Consider the following 26,864-nt stretch of genomic DNA (forward strand, 5'->3'; position numbering starts at 1 on the left):
AACATCAAAGGTTGAAACAATACTAATTTTATGAACTTTTATTTATAACCTGACTTAGGAATGGGATCCATTCCCAGCCCTAGGCAAAAGGGCTCCATGGCATCCCCCACCACACTTCCTGGTGCCCCCATCCTGGTCCACCTACACCAAATAAATACTGGAAAAAGACTCTGAGAAAATAAACTGAGGAGAAAATATTCATCCCTTCAAGATATCATCACAGGAGAAGAGAAGGAACTCATGCAAACAAGTGCAGAGCCCACAGTAGAAGGAGCAGAAGGGACAGACGAGGTGCTATGGATGACAGAGTCCAAGTGCTAGCACTGAGCATCTGTAGGAGTCTTTTGGCTATGTAGGGGTAATTTAACAAGGTGCTAAAGACCAGAGGTGAGTTGTAGCAAGAATAGAGTCTGTAATGTGGGTCTTTCATGGGCTGGGATATTAATGAGGATATACTTATAACTGTCATAGGTAATGGATTCGAATAACTCTAAAGTCATTGCTGGGAATATGTTGGGATGACGTTATTATAAATATGGGTGTAATAAGGTAATATATGTGGCCAGTTTGCATAATTAACAATAGAAGCCCAAGGAACTTTGCTGAGGTAGTGTTTACTTGTTGTAAATACTAACATAGTTTTCTGTCTTTGGCACTTTATTGTTATTGGTTAGATGGAGTGCATTTAATGTGTAAACAACCGGCAGGGAGCATGGTTCAGTCCTCTCTTGTTTAAAAGGCCAAGCAAAATTATTAAAGGTTATTGATTTTGATCTTTAAGTATGAATATAAGAGGGCTGAGAATTACTTGAAGACTTGGACAGGCAAGTCAGAATGATGTAAAAATTACAAATGTGAATAAGAGGACAGACAAATTAAACTTCATTTTATTTTGTTGCAGCGTTGTAGCTTTCATTATATAATAGGGAGCATTTTGAGTAATGAGCCTCATACGAACAAACAAACTGGAAGTTCCATAGAGTAGTGTTCATAGGAATGTACAAGGCTGATAACCAGTGGGGCTTTTATAAGTCTAGCTAAGCATACCAAATGTATCCCACAAGTTTATGTGCATTAGAGGTTAGTTTAAGGGGTATAAGTAAGCTAGGAAAGAAAATTTACAAGCTGTCTCTGACCATTAGAGATACTAGATCTGGGGTATATTTCTGATTTTCCATCCACTGATCCTGGTTTCTCTTAAATAGGGTTAGGGAAGAGTTCTGCTTCATGTAAATGGTTAGCCTGTTTCAGCGAAGGGTAATTCTGTGAGATACACAGACCTGTCCCTATTAAGGTCACAAGCAAAGTTTAAATTCGGAGATCGAGAAATTCTGATGCTGTTCATTTTGCAGATATGCAAAAGGTCCAGCAGAGTGAGATCAAAGGATGCCTTTTATGCCAGGCATAGACCATCTCTCAACAGTCTGTAGAAAGCTGAGTACAGAGATATAGTTTTGAGGTGATCTGCGTAGGACATACTGTTTATGCCCTGTATTCTTTTTGTAGGTTCATAGGTGAATAGGTATATACTAGGCTAAGGACTACCAGGGCCTTTATAAGCCTAGCTGTGCAAACCAACACAGTTGTGTCCCTATGTATCTTGGGCATTTATTTGGAGGGGATATATTAGTTAGGAAGTTTCTAGATGTTATGGGGGCATATGTTAGTTTGGGCATTACAATCTACCTCTGTCTATCAGACCAAGGGTGATTTCTGATTTCCCATCCATTAGTCAAGGTTACGCTTAAAAAGGATTAGGGACAAATTCTGATTTACATGGATGGGAAGCCTGTTCCAGAGCATAGGAATCCTATGAGACACATATCTGTCTTGCCAAAGTGTTTTATTTATGTTACTAGCAAAATTTAAATCCTTGGATCTAGTGGTTCTGATGTTGCTCTTTTTGCAAATGTGCAAAAAGTCCATCAGAACTATATCCGAGGCTGCCTTATATGCCAAGAATAAATTACCTCTCAGTAACCTGTAGGAGACAGAATATATAGATACGGCTTTAAAGAGATCTGTGTAGGATAATGTGTTTATACACTGGGGTCTCCTGGAAAGGAACCTTTGTGAGTGTTCCAAATGTTACACATATTATTTTTCTGAAGCGAAGCAAAATATTGAAGAATATTTTTTGCAGACAATGAGGAGAAGAAGAAAGATCACATACGGTTACTAACAGCATGGCATTTGAGATGGGTAGTGGGATAGATAAACCTGGATGTTAGATGTAGTGAGGGTGAGAAGAGCTATCTTGACAGCAGCTGGAAAATAATTCTCATAAAGACAGAAAAAGTAGGACTTGACAAGGTGGCACAACATGCCCTGAGTGCCACCTGAGCTCTTAGATGCAGGTATAGACATAGACAAGGTGACAGGGATCTGAAAAGAGGGAGGTACAGCCTTAGATTGGAGCTCAGTGATATGGAAGAGGGAGGGGTACACAGCTAGAATCAATAGGATCTGCGGGAAGGTTAGAAGGGAATGGAGAAAGTAGACTAATATTTACATTGTAGAATATGAGATGGGTTTGATAAAGAGTGAAAAGGGGCACTTTACTTAGAAAACTGCATAGACAAAGGGAATATGTTATTATATTGCAAGAAAGTAATCTAAACAGAAAACAGGATTTGAAGATGGGGAGATACTGGAATGTAGTGAGATGCAGTTTGGCTAAGGGAGACAGGAAAGGGGTAAAAATTATGTACAGGAAGAGATAAAAGCAGGAGTGGAATATGTGTAGATTGATAAGTGATACAGCTAGAGTTTTATGAAGTCTGATAATATGAGACTCCTCACTGTGACAGAGAACATATAGCAGGGAACATCAATGTAATGCTAAATCTCAAAATGGATATGGACCTTTGGCAAAAAGAGAAGAGCATGATGTCAAGAAAGGTATCTAGAACATAGGAGCAAAAGAGATGATGGCTGGATGTGTGTAGGTAGACGTATGTTATGGAAAGGTGGTATGCATTTTCAGGAAGGTCAGATATGCAATCGGGTTAAAGTGATTTATGCTCATGTGTAAGCTGATTGTGTAAGTGGTGAATGCTAACATAGGAGAGGGATCCTCAGACTATGGATACATTAGGGCTGAGGTTTTTTTGGATGAAAAAAGTGAAGAAAAGGTAGAATGGTGGAGGTAGAATCCTTGACTATGAGGAGAAAAAGGCAGGCAGCAGGAAAGAAGGAAGGAAGGAAGGACGGAAGGAAGGAAGGAAGGAAGGAAGGAAGGAAGGAAGGAAGGAAGGAAGGAAGGAAGGAAGGAAGGAAGGAAGGGGGTAGATAAAATGTAACATAAGATGGGGCAAAATGTAGCATAGGTGCGATATGACAAAATGTACAATGAAGGTATATTTCATGAACATGGAGGGATTCTGGAGTAAGATGGAGAATTAGCAGATAAAGCACTCAGAATAAAATCTGAGGCAAAATTAGTCAGAGCTAGACTGGAGGGAATTTGGGGCAATTAGGAAGAGTAGGGGATGGGAAATGGAAAAGTTGATAGTGTGGATAGGGGAAAAGGAAACTGCGGTAGGGAAAAGGACAAAATTACCTGGGGAGGATATTTTTTGTGGAAACAAGGGGAGAAATCAGATGTTTTAGTGATTAAAGTGCAACAGAAAAAAATGCAAGGGATTTTTTTGTTTGTTTGTTTAAAAAGAGAATCAAAGAAGTGTGCAGAGAGAAGGAATGTATACAGGAAGTTATGTGGAAGTTCAATAGCAAAAGTTACAAATGTCATTTGGCAGACGGATCCCAACGGGACAGGAAGAGTAAGGCAAGCAGAGTTTGACAAGGTCTGACAACAGAGTACTAAACAAAGCTAGACATGGAAAAGGATGGTAAGGTAGAGAAGATCAGGAGGAGGTACAACAATTTAAACGGTACAAATTCCTTGGTAAAGACAGCCACACAGGAGAATTTTACAAAATGTCAGAAGGGAGGCTAAGGGACCAGCTATGTGACACATACAATTAGGGCACAATCTCATTCACTAGAGTGGAAGTTGTTTTGATACTGAAAGGGAAGGGAAATTGAATTAGACTCTGAATGGTATTAGGAGAGAAAATGAAATGGACCTTAGTGGCTATCAACATAGCTCTCTTATTAATACAGATGCAAAGTTCCTAGTAGAAATCTCAGAAAAGAGGTTAGAAAAATTGTTCTGGATTATCAATTAAGGGCAAAAGTGATATACGAAAGAAAGTGACAGAGAAGAGTTAATGTAAACTGAGATAATGTATTATTCAGGCAGAGTAAAGGGAGTGGGATCAAGTGGGACACATTCTTTTATATTACACTGTGGAGAGGCCATTTCTCTTTAAGACTTTTGATGAAATTGGGATGGGGCCCAAATTCAACACATGGCTTAGAGCACTATAGAACTCAACTATAACAAGACTACTAATGATTGGAGAAATTACTAAGGAGGGGGTAGTGGAATAAGGGGCAAGGCAATGGTTTCTGATGTCCCTAAATTATTTGCATTAATTCACAAATGTATCTGCCCTAGAATACAACAGGGCCAAAACAGTTCAAGTACAGGGAGGAAGGAGTAAAGTGAGAGAGTAGGGGGGATCTAATTGGTAGGAAGAAAGAAGCAAAGAAAGAAATTATCTAGGAATTAAGGTGTGAGGATCAGAAATACAGTGCAGAGAAATTATGAGGCATTAGTTTGAAGATTTCAAAGACTCTAGATGATGGTCTAGTTAGATAAGAACTATTGTGGGGAGAATTGATATGGTGTACATATTGGTACTACACGGGTTCTCCATTCAGGCACCTCCTCCCACTTTATAGGAATATAGATAAGTTTAGAAAGACAAAAGCTGAAGGACTGAAAAAGAAAGAATGAAAATGCAGAGAAAATAACAGAATCCTGAATTTCAAAGTATATTTCAATCATTGTCAGTGGTACAATATAAGTCACACTTGGTTTTGGTATGGGGATATTAGGAGACTGTAGGATCTATTCCCACATGATGTGTTTGGATGGATTTTTCCCATACTGATACTACAGGACAGCTTAAGGGGGATGCTGCACTGCTGACTGTGATGCCCTTTGCATGAGACATTAAACAGCTCCCCATCTGTCACAGATGATTGTAGCTCAAGTGGATGCAAAAGATCACATGGCACCTGTCTATGTTAGAACATTAACTTACCATAATATCTGCATTGAAATCAGCAAGTTATCAATGCACCACAACATTGACATTCCAGAACACCAAAATGTTGGAATGTTGCAAACATATGTTTTTGTAGGGGCAAGCCTGACTACACCACATTTGTAGGGCTGTGCCCCGCACACCCTAACTAAATTCGCCAACTCGAAGATTACACTATAGCTGATAACTGGCAATATCCCAATCCCTGCTATACTGCAATTTTGTACAACACCCAGCTGCCACTGTGTGATGTTCCAAATGTTCTGTGTTCTTTGACATTATAGATGTGGAGCATTGATAACGAAGGCTCGATGATTTGAATGTCAACATTATGGTAAGCTGACTTTTTAACACAGTGGTATCAGCTCAGAACAAGAAGAATGACATGTGAGACAAAATGAAATTTGGGAAATTATATGCTAACTTAATCATTCAAAAGTATAGATAAGAAACAAAGAAGCTGAAGGAGAGGTTTGAGAATGGATAAGGGGGTACAATATGCTAAGAATGGAGGGGGTGTTTAGCTAAGTTAAAGGCATTGCTAATTGCCTAATTGCAGAACAGATTATGTACTTATCTTCTGGCAGTGCAGCAAGATGAAGCACATACAGAGAGGATGTATAAAAGAATGGGAGGATAGCTTTGGTAAATTAATGTCTAGTAAGTGTCCCTTTATCCAGTTTGGTATAGGAGGTTGGTGGAAGGGGTGGCAAGAGGAGGAAAAGGTGCAGGTTTTGTTTATGGGAGTCTGAATAAGTAGTCTCCTAGCCAAATGGTGGAAAAGCAAAATAGATCAGATGGTGAGTGTCAATAACATTAGAACATTGAAGAAACTATTAATGTCACAAGAAGAGAGAAAAGACAAAAACAAAGTTAAAATTAATTGTGGACAAGTGAAGGGTGGATACATGGTTGAGGAAAGAAGAGGATAAATTAAAAGTTGTATTGGCTAAAGAACCAACATATGAATGGGGTGATGGAACATGTGGAATAGAAGGAAGGGTAGACACAGGAACATGTGGAATAGAAGGAAGGAAGGGTAGACACATTTCTGCACTTTAGGGTGAAGGGGCTGTGAAATACTTTAAAAGTAGTTTTGTAGTTGATAATCCATGTCTGGGGTAATAATAACATATCAAGTGGCTGCCGCTGTCTGAGGTTAAGTGTAACTGATAAGAAGTACTGAGTATTTATGAAGCTGGCTCTATATCATTTCACTTTATATTAGTTGTTGCAGTTGTTCAGGATCTGAGAACTTATGTGTACAGTGACCTAACTTTTCACCAACATGTGTCTATTGTTGTAAGAAAGTCATTCTGTATTCCACAGCTTAAAAACAAAGGAATTGTGTGTAGGTTTAGGGATGTCATTGCCCCCCATTACTCAGCCATCATCAGGCCAATCATTGAATATAATGCCCCCTTTGGCATGTACCTGCCCATTTGTTGCATGCATCTGGACAGATACATGTTTCCTCTCCCATGTATCTATCCAGGCACATACAACAACTGGAACACCCACAGAGATACTTTACTAAGAGGATATAAGGCCTAAACAACATGTCCCACATGGACTGACTCAAAGCCCTGTCATTATACTAGGTATCCTACAGACTGCTAAGAGGTGACCTGTGTATTGCATACAAGGCATCCTCAAACACATTATTGCTGGTTTTATTGCACATCAGAAAGTCAAATGGCATCAGAAATACTCATTCTAAGGATCTAAATCTCTTCTGCAAGATGACAAAACATGTGGAGGACAGGCATATTTAACAGAGAATACTGCTGTGGTGGAACATACACCCTATCCACATAAAATAATCCTTGTCCATTTTCAAGTACAACTTAGATTTATGGATAGGAAACAGAAAATTTACCCCGGACATTTCCCTGTATTACTAATAGACATAGGCATCTTCTAAATATTTTATATAGGTAATATGTATGGGCCCCCTAGAATTATCTGTGATAGGATCCTAGTTTTTCTGAGATGGGCAAGGCCAATCTTAACTAAGTGGAATAGGTTAGCTGGAGCACAAAAAAGGAAATTGACTAGGCTTAAAATGGTCTGCAAGGGCAGCCAACCTTGTACTTATATATCACCCTATATGTATGGATATATACATACACAGACACACACACACACACACACACACACACACACACACACACACACACACAGATATCTATCTATCTATATATATATATATATATATATATATATATATATATATATATATATATATATATGTACACATATGGGTCTACTTAAAAAGAACAAATGACCCAAATATCGATGTTCACAACATCTACTACAAAAGGTGAATTTTGTAAATGTTGGCATGCTGCTACACATCCACTGAGCAAAAATCTTGGCACACACAAAACAAAGTTTAAAACAACAGAGTAAAACAAGCCCCCCTCCCTGCAACCCCATGTGGGAGGGCTGCCCCACTCACACCCCCTGCTTATTATATATACTAACTCCAGGATCACACAATCCCCAGAGAAAGGGTATATTCCCCTAACAGGGAACTGATGATCTCGCACACCTATCAACCATCTCTGTAGTCGACTAAATTGTGTTGATTAAACATATGTTAACCAAAGACATATTCATACATATTCAGTTTCTCTCTCTCTCTCTCTCTATATATATATATATATAAATATATCCTATACATTTTACTGTAGATTTAGTGACTTGAGTTTTTTTTTGGTGAGCTCCAAAGTTATGAATCATAAGCCATGAACTGAATTACTTCTTCTTAAATATAAGATAATTAATTTGACATGCAATCAGCAGCCCCCCCCCCTTGTCACATATTCCTTTTACCCATTTTCTGAGATTTTTTCTGTTAAAATAGAGTTTCCTCTAGACTTCAAATAGCTGCATTAATGGCTTGGAGTTTCTACTCATAGGGCTTTGGGTAATTTGAACGGGTTAGATGGACAAGTGAGTGGCTTTACTGTAGATCTTGAAGTAAATTTTAATATAAGATTCTTTTTTTTTTCTCAATTTTTTTTTTATTTTTTTCAAATACATTTGAATGAATTCCATAGTATTTATACATAACATCTTAAATAACTATGTACACTATTTACATTAGCCTGACTCTATAAAGATCTTAATGTATACAGTTACTTTATAAGTATAAGTAAGTATAGTGTCAATCAACAATAAGACTTTTGCCCAAGAGTTGTTGATAATTGGCTTTGGATAATTTCTTAGTTCTTTAATATTAATTTCCAATAATGCTGTGGTCTTCAGTAGGCTGTAGAAGTCTTCTAAAGTTGGTATTGTGTTTGTATTCCATCTTCTTGTTATACACTTCCTTGAAATTGCAAGCATAGTCCATACTATATACATGTTTGACCTATTCAAATGAGGACCTTCATTCACATTTAATAATACAAGCGCTTTAGTTAAATAAAATGATTGATTAAATAAAGCTTGTAGAAAGTTATTAATGCCATTCCAAAATGGCTTAATTTTAACACAATCAAAGACAATGTGGCTCTAATCTGTATTGTGTACTTGCTCACATCTCCAACATATTCCTTTTATCGAAGAACTAATTTTACTGATTTTGTCTGGGGGTTAAGAATCTTCTGTACAAGCATTTTCAATTAAAAACTTTCCAGTATTGTGTAAAGGATGTATATTTTATCAATAATAAGATATTTGTTTTAATATCTTCAGTTAACTGTATTGAGTGTCCTTTTGTTACTGTATATATTTCCAATATGATTTGTTGGGTATTGTTTTATAGTTTATCAATATTTTGTAAAATGTTGAAATACTGTTTCCCATATTAAAGTCATTATATATGATTTTATATATGTATTTCATAAATTTAGGTATTTCTTTAAATGAAGAATTGTTAATTATTTTACTTAAATCTTAATGAATATGACAGAATACTCTGTAAAGTTAGGCAGTCATGTTGTGCAATTTTGTATGTTGTTTTTATTACTTGCATATCTAAAATGTTTAGTTCTTTGATACATTGGAACCAACAAACAAATCCTTTCTGTTCCCAGGAATTAATAATTTCTCTATATATTTTATGTGAAAGTTCTTTGTGAATATAAATATGATAAAAGATCAAACCAGATTTTTAAATCTATATTTGCATTAATAATTTTCTTAAATGAGTCAATGTAATAATTAATCATACGAGTTTTGGTGGGTTTAGTTATGTTATATTGTATACTAATACATAATATGTGCTATGGCAAATTGTTTTTATCTGTCATTTGAAATTTTTTTGTAAATCAAATTCATTTATTGATATTACAGTTAGTAATTCTTTCCTGCTTGCAGAGTAATTTGAACTTATTCAATCTGAGATTGTTTTAGATATTGATGCTTTTATATATGTTTCTATATCAGGAAAGTTTAATCCTCCCTGTTTCCATGGTCTGATATGGTATGATTTGGTATGTACCTCACATGACATCTACAAAAACTGGAAAGGCTGAAGAAATACCTCACAAAGAGGATTATCAGCCTCAAACAGATGCCCTACGCAGTCTGTCTCAAAAAAACTCTAGCTTTACTCCGTCACATATCGCCTACTCAGAGGCGATCTCTGCCTAACACACAAAGCTATGTGAAGCCCAGAGCTGTTGGACATGCTCCACTTAAAGAAATCCCAATTGCTCCGAGCTACATGCTCTAGGGACCTAAACCTTGTCACCACAATAAACAGAACATACTGGAGGGTTAGATTCCTGTCCCAGAGACTTCCCATACATTGGAACAAACAACATATCTATATCAAACAAAGCTCCTCATTAGCACTCTTCAAGAAAAATCATGATGATTGGATGGGAGATAGAAAATTCACCCCGGCGATCACTTCTGTGGCTCTGCTCAACAGGGGCACAGGAAAATTATTTTCTTGGGTGGCAAAAACCAGGGTACCTTTTTGGCTAGGCTTATATAGGCCCTAGGTCAATAGCCTAGTACCTACCTGTGAACCTATGAACCTATGATGTATTAAAACTATTATGTTTCTTTTGGAAAACCATAAACATTTTGTTAGGCATGAATTTATTTCTTAGAGTATATTCCTTTCTGGTAACAGTTGTATTGCCAAGGCTATATATGGGATCTTGGGCAGTAAAACCATTTTTTATTAACTGTAGTCCATCTTCAAATGTTAATACTATTTTGTTGCATTTTCCCCAGAGATTTTAATTGTGTTGATGATATTATTGTAGTTTCTTGAGACTAATTCATTATTATCCTTGCATAACTCAGTTACTAGATATTTTAAGGTACTGTAGATTCTTGTTTCCCTATGATGTGAACCCCTTAGTCTGAAGTTCTTTTTTTTTTTATTTTAAAATAAAAATTTTGATTTTGATTTATTGAAATGGAGTCCTGAAGTCATGTGAAATTTGTCAATAAATATATATAATTCTTCTAATGTCTCTTTTGAATTAGATGTTAGTAATATGTCATCAGCAAATAGCATTACTTTAGAATTGTATTGTTCATAAACATCTATTCCTTTGATTTTTATATTGTTAAGAATTGAATTTTCCAATATTTCAATAGCCAGAGCAAATAGAATCGGTGACATGGGACATCCTTATTTAGTGCCTTTTGTTATATGTATAGATTCAGAAATAAAAGGACCTAACTTGACATATGCTAAATTATTTGTGTATATATATATATATATATATATATATATATATATATATATATATATATATATATATATATACATACACATAACATATTCTTTAGGAGATGAACAAAGGATGCAGGAAATTCAAATAGCATTAGGATTTTGAATAAATAGTCCCAATTTAAGGAATCAAAGGTTTTCTCTATATCTAAACCAATTATGAGTGTTTATTTTCTTTATTAACAAACTCTATAAGAGAAATTATCCTTTTAATATTGTCGTGTGTGTCTATGATATATACATCCAGTTTGATCATTATTTATAGTTCTGGATAGTGGTATTTTCATTTTGTTAGTTAATATTGTCATAAATATCTTATAGCCATTATTTAATAATGATATAGGTCTATATGAGGTACAGAGGATTGGGGATTTGTTTTCCTTTAGGATTGGTGTTATTAAGGAATATTTCCAAGAGGATGGTATTAAAGCTTGTGACTACATTTTTAATAGTGTTTTATGGAGAGGGATAGTATCTTTGAAGGAAAAAGTTTATATGTTTCCATAATTATGCCATCTATACCTGGAGCTTTATTATTTGTACCCTATTTTTTTGTATCTGTAATTTCATTGTAGTATATGGGTGCTTGCAGATCTAGTTTTAATTTTTCTTTTTTTTATATTAGAACATTTTTCATCTAGATTTAATTGATTGATATGAATATTTTCCTTTTGGAAATGTTCCATATAGTGATTTCTATAGGCATCAAGAATGTCACCTATAGCCGAGACATTTTTCCCTTTATTTTATTGGAAGATACTTTTAATGTTATTAGCTTTTGATTGTATTTTTATTATTGTGGATAAATTATGTAGATATTTGGGAGAAGTGGCCAATGTATTAATTTTTAGTTTTTCTAAAGCTAAATTAGTTTTTTATATGTTAGAATTTCATTGTATTTATTGTTTAATATTTTTGCTTTCTTTTACATCTCCAAATGATTTTGATTTTTTTCAGCTTTTACTGATTTAAGTTTGGATTGTAGATCTAATAATTCAGAATCCCATTCTCTGATTTTTTTTAAACCAGGTTAGGGTTTTAAGGTAAATTTAAGCTTTTAATGAATCCCATATCATCATTTTATTTATCTCTGTGGTGTAATTAATATATAAGAAGAACTGTAATGTAGATAATATCCAGGGTTTGAACTCTTTAATTTTAGTTATATATGCTGGAATTCTGTAGTTAAAGACTAATGGCTTGTACCCATTTTTAAATTTTAGTATCAATTAATTGTTGTCTAAAAAGGGGCAGGGAGTGATTGAGAAATTAATAATTTTAGAGTGTAAGTCATGGGCAGCAAATATTTTATCTATTCTAGTTTGGGTACCAAATCTGTAATCTTGATGGGAAAACAACAAATATTTAGCTTCTTTAAATAGTTCATAGGTTCATAGGTTTATACTAGGCTATCTGCCCTAAGGCATTTATAAGCCTAGCCCAAATTTTTGTGGCTTACGCCACCCCTTATATGAAAAAATACTGTGCCCATTAGTTTGTTGTGCCTCTGTCCAGCAGTGACACAGAGATGATTCCCGGGGTAAACCTACGATCTCCCATCCACAGGTCTAGATTTCTCTTGAACAGAGTCAGCGAGGTGCTCTGCCTCACATGGACCGATTTTATTCCACAGCATAGGAGTCTCTGAGTGATAAATCTATCCCTCCAGCACATCCTATTTATATCCGTGCTAAGGTTTAAGTCACTTGCTCTAGTGGTTTTGGTGGATTTGGATTTTTTGAGGTGGAGCATGTCCATTAATTCCAGGTTGGACATGGCCTTGTATGTCAGGCACATGTCACCTCTGAGCAGACGGTATGCAACTGAATAGAGCTGGAGTTTCATCAATCTGGCAGCATATGACAGATTTTGGAGTCCTTTATCCTTTTGGTGAGGAACTTTGGGGTCTTTCCAATTGCTGCAGATGTCGGGTGAGATACATCCCGAATGGGGCATTGTACTCGATCATTGGTCTGATAAGTGAAGAGTACAGGGGAACAATGACCTCACTAGATCTGGATGTGAATCCCTTCATGATCAGGTGGGCAATGTAGAAGGTCTTTCTAACCACTTTAGCAATGTGAGTGTCAAAGAAAGGCCACTGTCAACCTGGGTCCCCAGGTCCCTGATAACCTCTTCTGTGCTTAGTGGATTGCCACCTATATGGTAGCTTGGGGTTACCTTGTTTTTCCCGAAGGGTATGACTATACATTTTTGGCGTTTAACTTCAGGCCATGGCTCTGGCACCAGCTATCTGTTTCCATGAGTCCCTTCTGAAGGATATCCGTGTCCGATGCACTTTCCACTATGGCGCCCAGTTTGCAGTCGCCTGCAAACTTTGTCAGCCAAAGTCCTCCCATGTTGGCCTGTACTTCTGAGAAGTAGATGCCAAACAATAGGGGCCAAGGACCGAGCCCTGTGGGACACCACTTGTGACCGGCTTGGAGTCTGACACAGCCAGCAACTCTAACCCTGTGGGTTCTGTCCTTAAGCCAGTTTGCAACCCATCTTGTGACATATGGGTTTACATTTAAGCTGGTAGTTTTTCTACAATACCAGTGGGGTATTGTGTCAAAGCCTTTGCAAGGTCAAGGTAGGCTGTATGGACTGCCTTTCCTCATCAATGGCCTTGGTGACTGTTTCAAGAAGTCGACCAAGTTCAAAAGGCATGATCTTCCCTTGACAAAGCCAAACTGGGTCGGGTCCAATGTCTGCAAGTCCCTATATCTTTGTTTATGAGCTCCATTATGATCCTCTCCATAGCTTTGCAGACTAGACTTGTTAAGCTTATGGGGGTAATTACCAGGGTCTGTAGAGGTGCCTTAGTGGAGTGGGACCACAGTTGCATTCACCCTTGGGCACGTATCCTGTGGTAAGGCTGAGATTAAACAGCTGCCTTATGTGCGGTTTAATTCCTCATTTAGCTCGTAGCACACAGCCGGGGACACCATCCGTCCCATTGATGCTGTGTTTTTAGCTTTAGAGAGAGCAGCTTTCACCTGCGCATTTGAGATGTCCGGGAGGCTACACTCGGCTGGGATAGTTATCTCCTTTAGGAGAGGGGGGTGAAGTTTGCACTGAACCTGTCTGCCAGTATGTTGGCAATGTCTGTGGGTTCAGTGATTTTTGTATCATTTTGGACTAATTCTGAGCATATCTGGGAGTTTCCACCCAGGTTCCTAACATAGCTGAAAAGGCCTTATGATTGTCCTTTGAATCCATGGCAATTTTTCTCTCAAAATTGGCCTTAGTTGATTTTATGAGTGCTCGTATTTTTTTACTAACAATGATCAGGGGTGACTTCCCTTTTATGGATTTTGTTCTATCATGTAATAGCTTTCTCCTCTTATTGTAAAGTTTGTTAATGGCTGGGGTCCACCAGACTGGACTTTTGCCCTTTGTGGAAAGAGTCTTGGTTTTATTTGGGATTGCCTGATCCATGCAGTCCTGGAGGTGTTCATAGAAGGCATTTGTAAGGGCTTCCAGCTTGGGTTGTGGTTTCCTCTAGCTCAGGGGCCTTGAAGGATACCACACCAGTCTTGAGTAGTGTGAAGTTTGCTTTAGAGAAGTTCTTCACTATGGTCTTTTTTGTTTGGGGTGGGGCGGGATGTGGATTTCCAGTGAGATTAGTTTATGATCAGATCTCACCAATGAGGGATATACTTCGGTGTGGAGCATTTTGTCCCCATGTTTGTGACAATGAGATCTAGTATATTTTCTCCTCTCGTGGGAACGGTGACTAGCTGTTCCATGGCATTTGAATTTATGAACTCCAGGAACCGTTGGGCTAGAAAGTTAGGGCTTGAGTAATGCTCCCAGTCTATATTCGGTAGTTGAAGTCACCCAATATGATGGTGTTTGGAGATACATTTATACCCTCCAGTGTCTTCAGGAAGGCTGTGTGGGGTTCCTGAGTTTGAGAGGGTGGCCTGTAGCATGCTACAATTTGTAGGCAGTTTTGCCTATGGTTAGTTGCACCTGGATGGTTTCCGAAGCTTAGTTGCCACCAACCTGGAGGTGTGAGTATCCTTTATGAATATGGATACACCCTCCTTTTGTGGTGTGGTCCGGTTTTGGGGCCGGAACGCATGATATGAGGTAAAACCTAATAGTGCCGGGGTGCTCTCAGGAGCCTTGAACCAGGTTTCAGTTACAGCACAGACATCGATGTTCTCCATACTGAGAAGGGCCTCGAAAAGGCATTTTGAGATTTAGACTTCTGGCATTGAGCAGCATTACCCTCAGTTTCTTCCCATTTTTGTTTTCTAGGGTGGTAGGTTTAGAATTTGAGCCAAAGTATCTACAAGATGAAATGATTCTACCCCCTTATTTAAAGCTTTTGATACAGCAGATGTATGCAGTGGTCTTTTATTTGTAGTTTGTAGTTTCAGAAATATCAAATATACAGTTAAAATCTCCTCCTAATATTAAGTTGCCTTTAAAATTATTGGTAATGAAAACCAAGTGTTTTTTAACAGTGCATGTTCCAATGCCTAGGAACCAGTATAGATTGGCTAGGGTCCATATTATGTTATTATATTTAACTATTACTAATGCTATAAGGCCTTCTTTATCTTCATACTTATAAATGATTTCTGAGTTAATCACATTTGTTTTCCATAAAATTGTTACACATTTTGTCTTTGTCTTATAAGTGGATTGTGCCAATATCATATATTCCTTAGGATTCCATTTGTAATTGTCATTTGTTTTGAAATTAGTTTCTTGGAGGAAGACAATTTGTGCTTTGTTCAGTTTTAAAAATTTCAGCAGATTTGATCTCTTGCTGAGATTGTTTAAGCCATTGTTATTTAAAGATAATAAAGTTAAATCCATCTTAGGTTATGTAGACTATGTATTTTTTGTTTTATTGTGACTATTAAACATTTCCCTCTGATAACTTTAAAGTATATGTTTGAGCTTTTAAAGGAAATTATCAGTTTTATACTTTGAGTGTTTACCAATAAAGTAATGTTTTGGTCAGTTATACTAAAAATGTTTTTGCAAAATAAATTTAAATTAATAAATGTTAACAAAACTAAGATCTGTACTAGCCATGGAATGAAAATCATTCCTACTCTGATGGATAAACCTAAGTCTATCAGGTTATCACTTATACCTTGACAATCCAGAAGATCTGAGCTCCATAAATTAAATTATCATGTGGAGAATATTTGTAATAGGAATAAGCAATATATATATTATTTTGAACAGATATAATACTATTGTAGATTAGACAGAATTCTAATACAATATAAGTGTTTACTTATTGTATAAGCAATTAATATTTACATGAAAGATAGCAAGCAATTCAGTCATAGTAAAGTAGGATGTATCATATATAAAACCTCAGTAAAAGATTATAGCACACAGTTATTTAACATATTCACCCTTATTGATGAAGTCTTTCAAAACTTATTACTTAATATAAATAGATGGTAATAATATTTATACCTAATGTTTATAATACAATGTATTTTACTGGATATATCAGAAGTTATATTTCATTGTTTGCCAGCATTTAAGTAATCACTTTGTTGCTAACTTTTTTAAAGCATCAAGTTTGTTTGATATGAACATTGATAAAAGTTAGTGCATTTTAATTATCAGTGCATCCCTCTTCCCCTTTTTTCCTATACATAAGGAATTTCATATCTGTCATTTCTTATTATAAAATGAGTGAAACTATAGGTTCAAAATAAAAAAATCACTTATTGCGATTAATGATTACAAATTCCCTGTCCATATTTATAAATTGTGATTTTATGGCATATACTGAAAGTTTATAGATTTAAATGGCAACATTATATTTTGTATAATCGACAAAGGTTAAACTGAAAGATTATTGTCAATTTAATACTATTTGTTCAGAATGTCATTGTTACATTCTGTGGCATTCCTAGTTCAGGCTTGCATTGTTTCCCTTGATCAACTTTGTCAGCTTGATATCATGTATAAAACATTAGTTACCTTGGTAACATCTTAAGTATTATGTATGGTCAAAATGGGTTACAAATCCACAATTAAAGCAATTATATGACCTGTTATGCACATTTATTTATATGAGAAAATCATCATGCTTCCCCTTGATATTCAATATAGTGTATATCATTTATGACAAATTAAAACAGTATTTATTTTATTTTATTTTATTTTACATTTGTAAACCGGGAGTGTCTGACTGAGCTGAAAAGGCTCTTTTTCAGCAGAGGCCCAGGGAAAAAAGCTCCACATAGAAAAATTGCAGATACATTTAGATATTTAGACATGGTCAGTATACACACAAATTACAATAGACATGTTTTTACAATGGTATGCAGCACATCAGCAGTTGCAGTGGAGAGAACAAACAGGAAAATATTAATTTAAAAATAAAGATAATTAATAGATTTGTGGTATACAGTTGAAATTTGGAACATAGGTATAATACATACATAGTACACAGGTACAGTACATACATTTTACATTAGCCAGTGTTTGTGACTAAGAGTGAAAACCATTATCAAGTACTCTAGGTTTAGTATGCGTACCTTATCCACTTTCACTAGCTAGGGAGCAATCATGTCACTACCAACTTTGCTTGAGATGTTGCCAAATGAGGTTTTTAAAGGAGGCTTTGGACAATGTGTTTTGTATGCTAGTGGGGAGAGAGTTCCATTTTTTAGCCACTGAACTACTATATAGTGTGTTTCCAAAGCTATTGTAGCTGTTGGTGACTTCTAGTAGTAGTTTGTTGGATGATATAAGAGGCCTTTTGGCTGAGTGATATTGTACTAGGTTTTTGAGGGCAGGACACTTATTGGGGAGGTAATAGATAGAATGACAGAGGCAGACCTGATTGCAGGTTAGGAGGGTGGGCAGTTCAAGCCAGTGGAGCTGTCTCAAAGCAGCACATTGATGAGTTCTATATGAGCAATTTGCAGCAAAGCGGGCAATTCTGCTATAGCAGGCTTCCATTTTGCTTAGTTCAGTTTTGTTGAGATTAGTCAGAATGCGAGATGCATAGAGTAGGGTGGATAGAAGTTGGGAGTGAGCAATGGATGATCTTGTGCTGTTGGTAAGAAATGGTTTGATACGGTAGCATGATCCCAGTTTGGCATGTACATTTTTAATAGTTAAGTTGAGATGACTATCAAATTGTAGGTGGGAGTTTATGGTTATTCCCAATAGCTTAGCCTGTGCCACTGGAGTGATTGGAGTAGCATTTGTGCAGTAGATAGTGAATTGACTGTTATCAGTGTTTTTGTTAGAACTGGTTATAATCATAAGCTGAGTTTTTTTTGGATTGAGGATAAGTTGGGCTTTGGTAAGGTAGTTTTCAACGTCAGAGAATGCTTGCTGAGTTGTTTGCAGGAGGGTGGGAATGTTTTGTGCAGCACAGATTAAGGTAGTATTATCTGTATACTGAATGATAGATGCATGCTGTGTGGAGGTATGGAGGTCATTTGTGAAAATTGTGAAAAGTAGTGGTCCTAAGATGGAACCCTGTGGGACTCCTATAGTTATGGGCAGCAGAGGAGAGAGAGAATTTTCCCATTTCACAGCTTGGTACCTGTCAGTTAAGTAGCTTTGGAACCAGGTAAGAGTGAAATTTGATAGGCAATATTGGTTTAGTTTGTTTAGCAGGATTTGGTGTGAGACTGTGTCAAATGCTTTGAACATATCCAAAAAAAGAGTTGACACCTGCAGGACTTCATTTTTGAGATGGTTTACTGTGTCTGTGAAGCAGAGGAGGGCAGTAGTGGTGCTATGGGCAGGTCTGATACCATGCTGAGTAGGTGACAGGATGTTGCTGTCTAGGAGATATTTTAGCACCTGGGTATGGATGCATTTTTCTAGGATTTTGGCAAGGGGGGAGAGTAAAGCAATGGATCTGTAGTTATTAAGTTCAGTGGAGGTCCCACCTTTACATATGGGTGTAACATAGGATATTTTCCAGAGTTTGGGCACATAATTTTCAACAACTGATCTGTTTATGAGAGTGGAGACTGGGATAGCAATAGCATCTGCTGTGAGTTTCAAGAAATAGCTGGGGAGTAGTCGGCTGCTGTTGATGAGATTATTAGTTTGGACAGCATGCTTTTGATTGAAGTGGTGGAAACTGTTTTGAGGGTAAAGCTTGTATTAGTGTTACTTGTGTTGGGGGGGATAGTGAGGTAGGAACTGTCCTGTGATACTAAGGATAGAATTGAGTTCACAAAGTGGTATTTGAATTGTGTTTCGATGGGAACTTTAACGTCAGGGATGGGTGGTTTGGGGGTAGCCTTTTGGGTGGGTTTTAGTAGCTGGTTTACATTTTTTCAAAATTGTGGGGGGTTGTGTTGGTTTTTAGTTTGTGATGTCATGTAGTAGGATTTTTTGTCCAGCCTAATGCATTTTTTTGCACGGTTGCACAGTTCTTGATACTTAGTTAGGCTTTGTGTTTCTTTGTTTTTTTTTGATAGTAAAGCCAGGTAGTGTCTCTGGACTTGAGGGTTTGTTTGTTTTCTTTACTGAGCCAGGGATTTGAAGAGTTTCTAACCATGATTTTGCACAATGGAGTGACAGTGTCTAGGGGTTGTAGAAATGTTTTGTTGAAAAATGCAACAGCCTGGTCAAGTGGGAGGGTTTTTAGGGGGGGGGGGTCCAGCCACAGTTACAGAGTAAATTATTGAGGACTTCAGAAGATAATTTTTTTGTGTTTCTAGTGGATTTATAGTTAATAGTTTTGCATATGCTTGGTCTACTACATATGGTGTTTGGGAGAGTGCCTGTGTGGGGATACAATGTGGGGTTGTTAGTTAGGACCCAGTCAAGGATGGATTCCCTTTTAGATTTTTTATCACATCCAGCTGGAATTTGGACTAGCTGCTGGTAGCCATGGAGATTTATTAGATTACTTGGTGGTTCTGATATACAGGTGAACCAGTCTAGGGTGAAATCCCCAGAATAAGGGTTTCTTGTGAGTATGTGGAAGAACACCAGGATAAGAAGTCTTCAAGGCTAGCAGGTGTATTACCAGGTGGAATATAGATCACAATTGTGGTGATGACCTTTTTAGGGTGAAGTTGAAGTTGTGAGATATGTATGTCCCAATTATTGGGGGAGGGGTAGGATTTTGATAATTGATGTACAGTTAAGTTGGACTTATACAGTAAGGCAGTTCCACCCCCTTTACGAAGTGGTCTGTCTTGTCTAATGATATTGTAGCCTGTGGGGTGACCTTCTAAGTTAGCTATGTTTTTATTTAGCCAGTTTTCTGTTAAAGCAACTATGTCTGGGGAGTAGTGTGTGATTGTGGCCTGGAATTCAGGTATTTTATTTTTGATACTTCTAATATTAATATTTAGCATTAAAAGATGGCTGGTTTTGCTGATGTTGTTGATTTGCCCAGGGATGAAGATAGTGGGGGTGTTATGTTCTGACATTTGTGTTGGAGCAGTTTGTGTTGGACAGGATGGATTTGGACCTGGGTTGGGGTGGATATCCCCACTTATTGTGAGCCTGGTGTTAAAATAGTGATACAGATGTTGGAGTTTGGTGATGAGTGTGAGAAAGTATTGTGTTTTTTGAAGTAAGACTGAGAGCATATGTGTTTAGTTCTGAACTGGTCTGTTATGTGTTGAACAATTTTGGGCAGATATTATTATAATGTGCAGTGTCTGCATATGAGAGGGCAGAATATAGTGTTGTGCTACTAAGTTTAGGGATATTGCTAGAGTGATAACTTGTGGTATTATACACAAGCCCATGTTATTAAACTGAGTGTCTATTATCAATTTAATACTATTTGTTCAGAATATGATTGTTACATTCTGTGGCATTTCAAGTTCAGGCTTCTATTGTTTCTCTTGAACAATTTTATCAATTTGATGTCATGTTTAAAGCATTAGTTACCTTGGTAACTGCTTAAGTATTGTATATGGTCAAGATGGGTTACAAAAGCAACAGTTCAAGTTAAAGTAATTACATGACTTATCTTGCATATTTACTTATATAATAAAATCATCATGCTTCCCCTTGATGTTCAGTGTAGTGCATGTCATTTATAACAAGTTAAGACAGTAGTGTTATTATTCACAAGCCCATGTTATTAAAACCTGTCTTTAATATCTAAATTCAGAAGACTGCTTCATCTTATATGACGATTATATATTTTATGTCTAGATTTACTAAAGTCATACATTACATAACTATTGTGTGTGTGTGCTTTTTTTGGCTGTTGCTTAGTTATTTGAGAGATGACAAGCTGTAATGCTTATTTTTATTATTAGCTCCTTCCAAACATGTTTATACAGTTCATAGACTTTAAATTATGAGACCCTTCTAGTTTCTTATTTGTTATAAGTATATTTCCATCCTTACATACACACATATCAGTACTTCAAACACGGAGAACAAGGCCCATCCATTTTTGCCAGAATACCATTCACTAGTTCATGTGTTGTATTTCTAGGCTGTTCTTAAAATATCCAAACCAATATTTGTCCTGTTCCATTTTACCAGCCTATTCTATGCAGTGGCCACTCTGCCAGTGAACCACTCAACACACCTTCCATTCCCACAGATATTTCCATGAAGGAAATCTGATGACTCTCTAGCACTTCCCAGCAACCCCAAACACCCCTAGAATCAGCTATCCCCATATGCCCAACACGTCCGAGCAAGCTCACCTCCTATACCACTGCAATGGGTACTGCACAAGACCAAGTGCTCTTAGTCTTTCACAATAACTCAGACTTCACTCTTATGTAAGTCCTTAATATGTTTGAACCAAAATACATTTTAAATATAAAATTGGGCTTATTATTTTATTTTTTTATCAAAAATCAACTTAATGAGCTAAACAAAGTGGTGGGAGACCATCAATATGTGTACATGTGGTTTAAAATAGTCATTTTATTATATATATATATTGTTTTCTTTTTTTAAAACCAAAAACTTCATTGCTGAGAATCATCTCGGATGCTCAACAGAGCCTTTAAGCATTATTGTCACTCTGTCTCTGATACTATAGCAACCTGGGAGTGTCTGTTTCTGTTAGTGTGTCTGTGTACTGCATACCAGAGGTTCATGATGCACCTGAAGCAAAGCTTCACTTCACTGCAACTTCAAGCCTAAATTCCCTCCCTTTCTGTGAGGCAGCAGCCAGAAAAAGAACAGAGAGCAAACAGATCAAAAAATAAAAAAATAAAAAAAAACCTTCCCACCAAGTTGCCACAACAAGAGATAACACATTCTTCCATCCTTCTCACCTCTCACTCAACAGATGTATAAACAAACTATTCTCTTCCACAATATCCCAAATCACAGTTTTATCCACAGCCTTCTCCTGGATCCAGGCTAAAACCCTAAATGTCTCTTCCTAATACACAAGTATCAGTAAACCTTGATCACAAGTTGCAACCCACAGCTTCTCGGAGACAAAAATGGCAACATCTGCCCAACAGAGCTGCATCCACACACACATGTCAGGCTTAATCAAACAGCACTCAAAGCTATGATACCTGCCATAACTGATATTAACTATGTTTAGACAAAATAATGACATTTGTATTAGCTGCCAGACACGGCTGCATCCACGCACATCATATCAGGATTGATCAAACAGTACTCAAGGCTATGATACCTGCCATAATTGATATTAACTATGTTTAAACAGAATAATAATGAAATTTGTACTAGCTGCCAGACACAGCTGCATCCATGCACACCATATCAAGATTGATCAAACAGCACTCGTAGCTGTGATACCTGCCATAATTGATATTAACTATATTTAGACAGAATAATGCTGACATTTGTACTAAGAGCTTGCTACTATTATTTAACCAGGATATACATGACATTTCTAAATCATACTTTAACTGAAGAAGCCATTAGTCTCCTTGACAGCATTTTTTTCAAAACACTCTACTGTTACTGCTATTATATAAGATGTTAATTTGTTACATTTGAGTCTGAACTCTGATGAATGGCACCTTGTTGAATTAGTTAATTAATTACTGAAATTATTATAAGTAAAATCAATGAAAAATGAACAAGATAAGTATTCACTGAGTTCAAGTAGGGGAATAGAAACTTCTATGTTTGCATTATATGTTGCTTTGTTTGGCTTATACATAATGTAAATAGTAACCCATCTTGACCTACCTTTGTTTGTGAAGAATTATTGGAGTCTGAACATTCTGAATAAATCATTACTGTTTCTCGGTTGTTTAAAAAACCCTCCTTTTTAAAAATAAAAACAGATGACAAGTGCTGTACCATATCGGTTGATACTTTGAGAGATGTAGTTGTAAGAGTTATTTTTTGGGACAGATATCTTGGAAACAGTTTTTTGTTTCTTCTTTCTAGCATCAGTCCAAGGATTTGTTTATTTTATTCTTTTAAGAGTAGGGGCCACCCATTCCATTTCTTCTGGGCTAGACACTATATTGTTGTTTTTGATTCATATGGTAGTGTCATCTAAGTCATTAAAGGTTCTCATCTCATTGGCAAAAAATATTTTTATCTTGGCTGGAAAGGCCAGCTGTGTTTTAATGTTGTTTTATTTCAACAGTTTTATTATTGGCCAGACTTTTTTTCTTTTTTCTAGTATTCTGGAAGAATAATCACTGTCGAACCATATCAGGCTTTGATTGTATTTTAAGGGTGATTTTCTCCAAGCAGATTTTAATATTAGTTCCTTGTCCAGAAATGAAAGAAATTTTATAACTATGGATCTAGGTGGAGTATTTGTTGAGTTAGAAGCAGGTTTCCTCAGTGCTCTATGCGCCCATTCAATTCCAAATGAAAGTCCCTCTTTCGAGTCTAAAAATTCAGAAATCCAGGTTGTTAAGAATGAAATAATGTCTTCTCCTTCAGTGTTTTCAGGCAGACCAAAGATTCTTATGTTGTTTCTCCTTTCCCTGTTTTCTAAGTCATCTATTTTGTTAAGCAGCCATGTATTCTGTTTAAACAGAAATTCTTTTTGGACTTCTTCTTCTTTCAGTCTCCCTTCAATGTCATTTAGAGAAGTCTCTATATTTGTTATTTTTGTATAGTGTTGCTGTAATAGTCCCTTAAGAGTACCAGTCTGTTTTTGAGAATTTAATTTGAGGTTTTCTAAGTCATGTTTAAAGCCACCCATCTTCAAAGATAGTTCTTGTAAAGTAAATGTCATCGATTGAAGTTCATTTTTCAAATCAACATCTGGATGAGAATTCCTTGAGTTGTTCATATTCAGTGACTCTTGTATATCTCCACCAGAATTGATATTTATGTAGTTAAGTAGTTTATCTATAGATTTCTGATGTTTTAAGCTTGAAAAAAAATAACATTTTCCTATATTATTATGGAGCTCTCGAACTTCACTGCTCTCAGTTGACCATCTAGGCTCCACCCCATAAGAATCTTTTTAAACTCGATTTGTTTCTCTGATGCATTTTAAGAAGACAGTTTCAGTTAGTTTATTTTTACTCATTTTAGATAGAATATGTTCCATTTTTGCCACTGTTGTTATCAATTTTCTGACTGCAGTTACTGATTTATTTTATGTTTGACTTTATATTTCGATAATGAAAAAAAACATTTCTTTTCTACTTGGTGTATTTAGGTGGGCAGTGTATTTCTTTGGGAATTGAATGTCTAAATGTTGCACTTTTATTTGTGCATCTAGCTGATTATTCATCTATCCATTTACTTGCTTGTTTATTTTTACAATGTAGAAGATACATAAAGCAGTCACAGAAATCATAAGATTCCTAGTGATGTACACCAAGTATTCACATATACAAGTTAAGTATACCATATTTTTCAAGCACTAATCTCTATGGTATTCCACTAGTTACAGTTTAACATTTAGAGAGAGTACCAGCAACACTCACAACTTTGGATAGTCATTTTTCAATCCAGTGGACAATGTAGGAGTTTATGTTAAGTTTGCCTTTTTGCGTCAATAATACAGAATGAAGGATAGTGTCTGCCTTCGTCAGATCACAACAAGCAGTGTGCAAAGAATGGTCACTCTCTGCAGCCTCAGTTACTTTTTCAAAGAACATAGAAAAAAATACTAAGAAAAGGATCACAGGAACCTTAACCTAGCTGGGTTTCCTTCAGATGACTGAAGTTTTAAAACTTCGAATTTCATATGGCCGAGACCATATGATCAAAGTTTTAAAACTTCGAGCATTCTGAACGGAGAACTCCATACAGTGCAGAATGGGAAATTTTTCCTTTTCCTCTCGGTAGTGTGATCTCGTAGTTGCTGTTGTGGTGGTGCTGCGGTAGCATTGTTGCCTCACAGTAAGATGTTGTCCTATTCGATTCTCAGCTACAGCATCTTCTGTGTGGAGACATGTTTGAATGGGCGTACCTTCATTGAAAGTTGTGCGTCAGGGCCAGCAACTCGGCATGTAAAAATCTACTGCCAATCATTAGCAGGCCGGAGTTCCGCTGTGGTGACCCCTAACTAAGAAAAGCCAAAAGACACAACAAGTGTGATCTCGTAGTTGGTATTTTTAAATAGGAGGGGTGTGGGGGGTGCAAGGGGGCTTGCCCCCCTGCAAAAATTTCCAGGAAATTTTTTTGCTTTGTTTTTGTTTTTCTTTCAAGTGTTCAAAGTTTTGAAACTTTGATCATATGGTTTTGGCTATATGAAATTTGAAGTTATAAAACTTTGATCATCTGAAGTAGACCCATCTAGCCATACATAACTTTAGGTAGACAAACTTAAAAGCTCTTGTCATGCTTTACAAGCATTAAACAATGTTCACCTCTCAGACTGAGCAAGGCCATAAATAATAACTCTGGTGTAAATTTGTGTCTACCCATCCATCCCTCAAGACTAGCCATAAATGTAGAGAAAATAGTACTGTTGTGGTAACTCATTACATAGGCTTGGAATACATTGAGTTAGGAACATATCCTTTCTGCATGTCTTCTTTTTTTTTTGTTGGTATAGATTTAAGTCCCTAAAGCAAGTGTTTTTAAAGCCACTGGTTTTGTGAAGAAACAGACAGTCGAATAGGACTGAGTCTTTCATGGCTCAAAAAAACAAGACATGGGTGACCTCAGAGCAGATGGTATACTACTAAGTATAAGAAGAATGGCATCCTTGTTGAATAAAGTGGTTGAGCCTCTGTAAAACCGGATCTGTGGCTGTGTAATCCCTCCACTCATCAAGACATGTGGAAGAAAAATTTCTCACATCCAATTTGACTTTATAATCAAGGTTCTCATTCTCATGCTGTTCAGTGGAGTTTCTGGGCAATCTGGATAATGTATCAGCAAGATAAAGAAGTTTACTTTTCTTGTAGACAAAAGTGAAATTATATTTTTGCAATCCTGACATCATGCGTTGCAATCTGCCTGAAGCTGTATGCATAGGCTTTCTCACAATAGTGACTAGACATTGGTGGTCTGTTTCGATCTGGATAGGTCTACCATAAACATAATCATGGAATTTTAAACATTCAAACACGATTTCCAAAAGCTCTTTCTTGATGTAAGCATGCTGCATTTCTGTTTAGGTGAGAGTTCTCAATGCATAGGCAACAGGTTGACCCTCTTGTAGAATGACTGCACCTACACCAAATCTTGAAGGATCACATGAAAGAGTGACTGGCTTGTGAACATCATAGTACCTGAGTGTTGGTGGACTGGCAATTATCTGTTTCAGGATATGAAATGATCTTTGGTGCTGTTCTAAGCAAGACAAGGATACATCATTATGTGTCAGCTCTCTAAGCGGTGCTGAAAGTTGGCTCACGTCAGTAATGAACTTGCCTAGATAGTTAACCATGCCAAGAAAATGTTGCAGGGCTTGAACATTGCCTGGAGCTGGCATCTTGAGAATAGCTGTTTTCTTTGAAAGAGCTAGTAATAGGCCTGAACTGGTAAATAAATGACCAATGTAAGTAACTTCTCATAACCTGAATTTGCATTTGTGGATTGAGGTTATGTTTCACTTGACGTGCTCTTTCCAGAACTTTTCTGAGGTTTCTGTCATGCTCAGCTTC

Source organism: Protopterus annectens, chromosome 2.part1 (assembly GCF_019279795.1).
Source record: "Protopterus annectens isolate FY-2018-M chromosome 2.part1, PAN1.0, whole genome shotgun sequence".
Classification (NCBI taxonomy): domain Eukaryota; kingdom Metazoa; phylum Chordata; order Ceratodontiformes; family Protopteridae; genus Protopterus; species Protopterus annectens.